The 6,700-nt window shown below is 40.5% G+C and overlaps 1 protein-coding gene across 10 annotated transcripts in view; it reads right to left on the bottom strand.

Annotated features, from left to right (window-relative positions):
• KIAA1551 (KIAA1551 ortholog) overlaps window positions 1-6,700 on the bottom strand; it is a 40,561-nt gene that overhangs the window by 31,518 nt on the left and 2,343 nt on the right. For 8 of the 10 annotated variants that reach the window (XM_014539209.1, XM_014539208.1, XM_014539207.1 and 5 more), the window contains exons 2-3: window positions 5,051-5,135; window positions 1,431-1,490 (exon numbers count right to left, since the gene is read on the bottom strand). The gene's annotated coding sequence lies outside the window, so the exon portion shown is untranslated. Of the gene's footprint in view, window positions 1-1,430; window positions 1,546-5,050; window positions 5,136-6,700 lie in introns of all 10 variants that reach the window. The other 2 variants (XM_014539205.1, XM_014539210.1) reach the window with 2 other exon arrangements.

The raw sequence follows: 6,700 nt of genomic DNA, 5'->3' as shown, positions 1-6,700 counted from the left end.
TACACCTATGGATGAGGACAGTGGGAGGGGTAAGGGCAGAGGGTGGGGTTGGAACTGGGTGGAGGAGAGCTATGGGGGGAAAAAAGAGGAACTGTAATAATCTGAACAATAAAGATATAATTAAAAAAAATAAAAATAAAAACTTTCAAATGTTACCATGTGACAGAGCAATTCCACTCCTAGGTATACATACCCAAGGCCCAAAAATGTCTATAGTAACACTTGTACATTAATACTCACAGCAGCATTACTCATAGTAGCCAAAACGTAGAAACAACACAATGTCTATTAACATGAAAGGATAAAAACAAAATTTGGCATTATCTACACAATGTAGCATTCTTTAGCAATATAAAGGAATGATGTACATATATATGTCAACATGGATAAACCTTGAAAATACTGTTCTAGGTCAGAGAAGAGAACAAAAGACCACAGGATTTCATCTATATGATATTCATATATGTGAATATACCTAAAACCACTGTACACTGTAAATGGGTTAATTGGATATGAACGTGGTATATGAATTCTATCTCTAAGCTACTTTACAAAAACAAAAATACATACAGCATTGTCCTGTTACTAGCAGCAGACATACACATGCCCTAATAAGAGCCAATGGAATTTGAATTTTTGGTGGAGCAAGCAGACAAAGGGCATGATCAATCCAAGTTGAAATTGATTGGATATGTGAACAAAACCAGGTCGACAAAGTAAAGCTAACAAGCTCAGTGACCAACATAACCTCACAGGATAATCTCATCAAATTCCTATCTAGTATATGGATAGCCCATGGACAGACGGGGGGGGGGGGGGGGGGGGGGGGGGGGGTGCGGGGGAAGAGGACAGAATACTTTCAACAATAAAGATAAATTTAAAAAATAAAATAAAAAATTTCTAACTGGGCAGGCCATGGTGGGTAGTTACTCCAGGCTTAAGACTTCTTCAGTAAAAGGTGTATCTTTCCCTTAAGCAAGCCCTGTCCATTGTTCTTGTGCACCTAGGGCAACACACCTTTGAAATGCCAGAGTAATTTTGCCAGTCCCCTACCAGGGGAACTAACCTGGAGGGAGCACAAGATCTTATCACCTATATATCATCCCTATTTATTGTAAAATGTTAACATCCTGTACCCAGCAATGTATGTATCTCTCCATTTTACTTTTTATCCAGTGATCCCCTCCTTGCTTTCTCCAGCCTCTGTAATGGACAGCCAATTAATTTCATGTAATCCTTTTTTCTTACAAATGCATAAAAACAACTGCATAATTAACATTCTCCACAGCATTTTCTTAGTCTGTTGAGGTCTTGCTTCCATGCATGTCCTGTTAGCCTCAAATAAACTTATAAAATTTTTCTATGTTTGGACACTCATTGACAGATAAATGCCTAGAGATACTGGGGCCACACATTGAAGGGAACTGTACCTGAGAACGAAGTCAATGCTGAAGCCAAGCTCAATTTAGAGATGCAGGATGAGGCCATACCTGAAGGTCAAGTTACATAATCTTTAAATTATGATCCAATACATTCCTTTGGGGGCTTAAAAAAAACACACAGTAATCTATTTATGATTTCTCTCTTAAAATTTAACAGTACCATAATTCCTTATAACAGTTTGCAACTTTAATCACAAGTTAAAAACTTTATTTACAAATAAAGTCTTGTAATTTAAGAACCACAGTGACTCTCATTAAATCTGCAATCAATATTAACTATTAACAAATGTCTCACTTGCTTTTCAATTTATAAGGACACTTAGGATATTAAGAATAAACAGCTACATAGCTGCCTCCCAACAAAGCATTTAGAATTCTTCAAGGTCCACATGATTTCGTCTTTCTTTACAAGGCTTATTACAAAGTAAATGTTTTAAAACTTTTGTAATTTTTTTAAATTGATTTCTGATAGAGGAAGAGGGAGAGGATAGAAACATCAATGAGAATTCTTGATAGGGTGCCTCCTGCACACCACCCACTGTGGATCAAGCCAACAACCTAGACATGTGCCCTAACTGGAAACCAAACGCATGACTCAACCACTGAGCCACACAGGCCAAGCACAAAGTAAATTTTAACTTGCATTTCTATAAACAAGGTTGGTAAATTATTGTCTCTATCTCATATTGAATGTTTTCTATGTCTCTTTCACACAGTATGCCTCCAGTGGGGGATGAGGGGTGTGGCAAAAAAACCTAGACAAAAAAAATCTTGAAATTCACCTTTATAAAAGCCTTTTAAAACAGGTTAGATCAATTCTCTAGATATTTATGTTACTATTGTGTCCAAAACCATAATAATATAAATGATATGGGAGCTTCCAGCACTTCAGGGAAGTAATATAGAAAATATAGAAAAGTACATTTTTGGAGCAAATTAGCCCTGGGTAGAGAATTTAATGGAGGCATTCATGATTTCAAAAAGGCCTGCAGGTAAAAACTAGAGTTGTGTCTGGTACTTCCTTATAAAAACAGAACCTACAATAGGATCGATAGTGAAAACTTCATACAAAGCTGGATAAGTTCATGTAGAGCTTAACAAACTGAATTTTGTATAATATCTAGTATATTGTCTTAGGCCATAAAATGTATTTCCTCTAACATGGCAACAGCTAAAATTTATTAAGCAATTACCATGTCAGGAGCTGTTCCAAGTGCGTTGTGTATTATGACAACAATCCAAGAGGTAGTTACTACTGTTATCCTCATTTTACAGATCAGATAACTGAGACAAAGAAGTTAAATATCTTCCCAAGGTTACTTTTACTGAGTAAAAGTAATAGAGCCAAGATCTGAAGCTCAGCAGTGTAATTGCAAACACTGTGGTCTTAATCATCACTTTTTTTTTTAATATATATTTTATTGATTTTTTACAGAGAGGAAGGGAGAGAGAGAGATTGTTAGAAACATCGATGAGAGAGAAACATCGATCAGCTGCCTCCTGCACACTCCCTACTGGGTATGTGCCCGAAACCAAGGTACATGCCCTTGACCGGAATCGAACCCGGGACCCTTGAGTCCGCAGGCCGACACTCTATCCACTGAGCCAAACCGGTCAGGGCTTAATCATCACTCTTGAATTTTATAAGATGAAAGCCCAGGAGATGATCACTTTGGCTTTATTGGTTGGTATCTCACGGAATGGCTCACCCAAAGTTGTGATGTCTTCAACACCATGTGCCAGAAATAATAAATAAAAGCAACCAAGTAAGAAACAGAGCAGCACATCAAAATTAAAATGCCAAAGGTTTAATACAAAGAAGGAATCTTAAAAAACAGCAAGGGAGACCTGGCAGGATTGGATCAATGGATAGAACTCCGGCCTTCGGACTTCAAGGGTCCCAGGTTCAATTCCGGTCAAGGGCACATACCTGGGTTGCAGGCTCGATTCCCAAGAGGGGGCATGCAGGAGGCAGTCGATCATGATTCTATCATCATTGGTGTGCTATCTCTCTCTCCCTCTCCCTTCCTCTTTGAAATCAATAAAAATATATTTAAAAAAAAAAAACAGCAAGGGAGCTTAGTTACCTACTAGGGAATTAGTTACCTACAATTGAGCGCCCATATGACTGTCAGCTGATTTCTCAACAAAAACTTTCAGGTCAGAGGGGAGTGGCAAGAACTATTCAGTGATGAATAGCAAGGACCTAGAAGCAAGATTACTATACCCAGGAAAGCTATCATTTAGAATTTCAAGTCAGATAAGGAGCTTCACAGTCAAGAAAAAGCTAAAGTAGTTTATCACCATCAAGCAGTATTACATGAAATGTTGGTCTTCTTGAAGATGAATAAAAAGAGATAAAAATTTGAACAAGAGGCTGGGCATGGACCTATGAACCAGGAGGTCAAGGCACATGCCTGGGTTGCAGGCTGGATCCCCAATAGGGGGCGTGCAGGAGGCAGTCTTATCATTGATGTTTCTATCTCCAAACCGGTCAGGGCTTAATCATCACTCTTGAATTTTATAAGATGAAAGCCCAGGAGATGATCACTTTGGCTTTATTGGTTGGTATCTCACGGAATGGCTCACCCAAAGTTGTGATGTCTTCAACACCATGTGCCAGAAATAATAAATAAAAGCAACCAAGTAAGAAACAGAGCAGCACATCAAAATTAAAATGCCAAAGGTTTAATACAAAGAAGGAATCTTAAAAAAACAGCAAGGGAGACCTGGAAGGATTGGATCAATGGATAGAGCTCCGGCCTTCGGACTTCAAGGGTCCCAGGTTCAATTCCGGTCAAGGGCACATACCTGGGTTGCAGGCTCGATTCCCAAGAGGGGGCATGCAGGAGGCAGTCGATCATGATTCTATCATCATTGGTGTGCTATCTCTCTCTCCCTCTCCCTTCCTCTTTGAAATCAATAAAAATATATTAAAAAAAACAAAACAGCAAGGGAGCTTAGTTACCTACTAGGGAATTAGTTACCTACAATTGAGCGCCCATATGACTGTCAGCTGATTTCTCAACAAAAACTTTCAGGTCAGAGGGGAGTGGCAAGAACTATTCAGTGATGAATAGCAAGGACCTAGAAGCAAGATTACTATACCCAGGAAAGCTATCATTTAGAATTTCAAGTCAGATAAGGAGCTTCACAATCAAGAAAAAGCTAAAGTAGTTTATCACCATCAAGCAGTATTACATGAAATGTTGGTCTTCTTGAAGATGAATAAAAAGAGATAAAAATTTGAACAAGAGGCTGGGCATGGACCTATGAACCAGGAGGTCAAGGCACATGCCTGGGTTGCAGGCTGGATCCCCAATAGGGGGCGTGCAGGAGGCAGTCTTATCATTGATGTTTCTATCTATCTCCCTTCTCCCTCTCCCTTCCTCTCTGAAATCAATAGAAATATATTGGGGAAAAAAGAATCTCTTCCATATCTTGCAAAGATGAATAACTCACTCAATGCTAAGCTAACCACATTATTTCTAAGTTTTGTCATCAAATCCATTGTGTACTAGTTTAATTTTTAGCCAATGCAGATTCATTTAATTAATAATTTTGTTCCACAGCAGATATATTAGGCTACTTAGAAGTAAAATACTTACCTTTCAATGTTACTCTTTCATTGTATGTGTTCCCATTTCTCTCCAAACATGTCAGTGTCCCTCCACAATGTTTACTTCTTTGATCCTGGGACAGCAAGAAACTAGTATATAATTACTCAATATAAAATTTATATATCACCTTTACTTATATTAAATTTACAATAAAAATACATGCCCATCTGCTCCCTTGATGACACTGCTGTGCAAAGCTCTGTTACTTAAAGTTGCACGAAAAGCATACTAATTTTCTTGAATTTTGAAGTGTGCAAAGAAACAAATACTAGGTCAGGCCCCACAGGTGTGGCTCAGTGGTTCAGCATAGACCCAAGAACCAGGATCAGGACAACCAATCACTGATTCTCATCACTGGTGTTTCTGAATCTCTCTCCCTCTCCCTCCCTCTCTGAAAAACCAATAAAAATGCATTTTTTAAAAACACACACACACACCAAAAAAAAACAAACAAAAAAAACCCACCTAGGTCTGGCCTAAATTGCCGCTCACTTTTCAAATTAGAATTCATGTACCCTTCTTCCAGGTCTACTGTCCTTTCATTCCCAAGCAAAAGTACTTTGGCCGGGTGGCTCAGTTAGTTGGTGTGTACCCCATGACACCAAAGGCTCGGGGTTCATTCCTGGTCAAGGCACAGACCCAGGTTACGGGTTCCATTCCCGGTTGGGGTATGCGAGGCAACCAAAGGATGTTACATACACATCGATGTCTCACTCTCTCCAAAATCAACAAAAATATATCCTCCAGTGAAACTTAAAAAAAAAGTTCTTTACCTTAACCATTTTCTTTAATTAGATTAACAAAAGAATCCAACAGTAGAGGGGGGGAAAGATACATAAGTAACTGAAACCTAAACACTCATGCATGTTAATACTGAATAAAATTTAAATTTACAGCTCACATTAAGGCCTGCAACCCGACCGATTAAAATGCACTCCAGCCCTAACCGGTTTGGCTCAGTGGATAGAACATGGGCCTGCGGACTGAAAGGTCCCAGGTGCTATTCAGGTCAAGGGCATGTACCTTGGTTGCGGGCACATCCCCAGTAGAGGGTGTGCAGGAGGCAGCTGATCGATGTTTCTCTCTCATTGATGTTTCTAACACTCTATCCCTCTCCCTTCCTCTCTGTAAAAAATCAATAAAGTATATTTAAAAATGCGCTCGAAGCTCCAGCAGCATCCCCTGTTCTCTTTACAGTGCAGGCAGGCGCTGCAAGTATTACGAATAAATGCTCACTGGAGCGACTCCCCGAAAGCTGGCTGCGGAGCTCGGGACCCTCCGGGCCGGTGCCGACGGACCCCGCGTCCCTCCACACCCCCCGAGCGAGCTCAGTGTGCACTTGTGCACTTGAAAACGCCTCCAGGAGCCAACGACTGCGAGGAGCGAAAACATCCCCGGCATCGGGCGTCCCCGGCCACTCGGCGTGCCAGTGGGTCGTTTGTTTCGGGAGGAACCGCTTAATAATGGGGGCGGGGCGGAAGGGAACGGGTAGATACGAAGCGCAAAACAAAGATTTTTTTTTTCACCCCAGCCGACAGGAAAGAATTAAAAACAGAAGCTGCCCTTACACCTCCCCACCTAAGCCACCTCCCTGCAGCTGAATCAAACGCGTGTTCGCGGGCGCTCCCCGGCGGCCTC

This window comes from Myotis brandtii, unplaced genomic scaffold (genome assembly GCF_000412655.1).
Source record: "Myotis brandtii unplaced genomic scaffold, ASM41265v1 scaffold209, whole genome shotgun sequence".
Lineage (NCBI taxonomy): Eukaryota > Metazoa > Chordata > Mammalia > Chiroptera > Vespertilionidae > Myotis > Myotis brandtii.
Note: the sequence above shows the minus strand (reverse complement) of the source record. Positions and strands in the feature narration are given on the sequence as shown.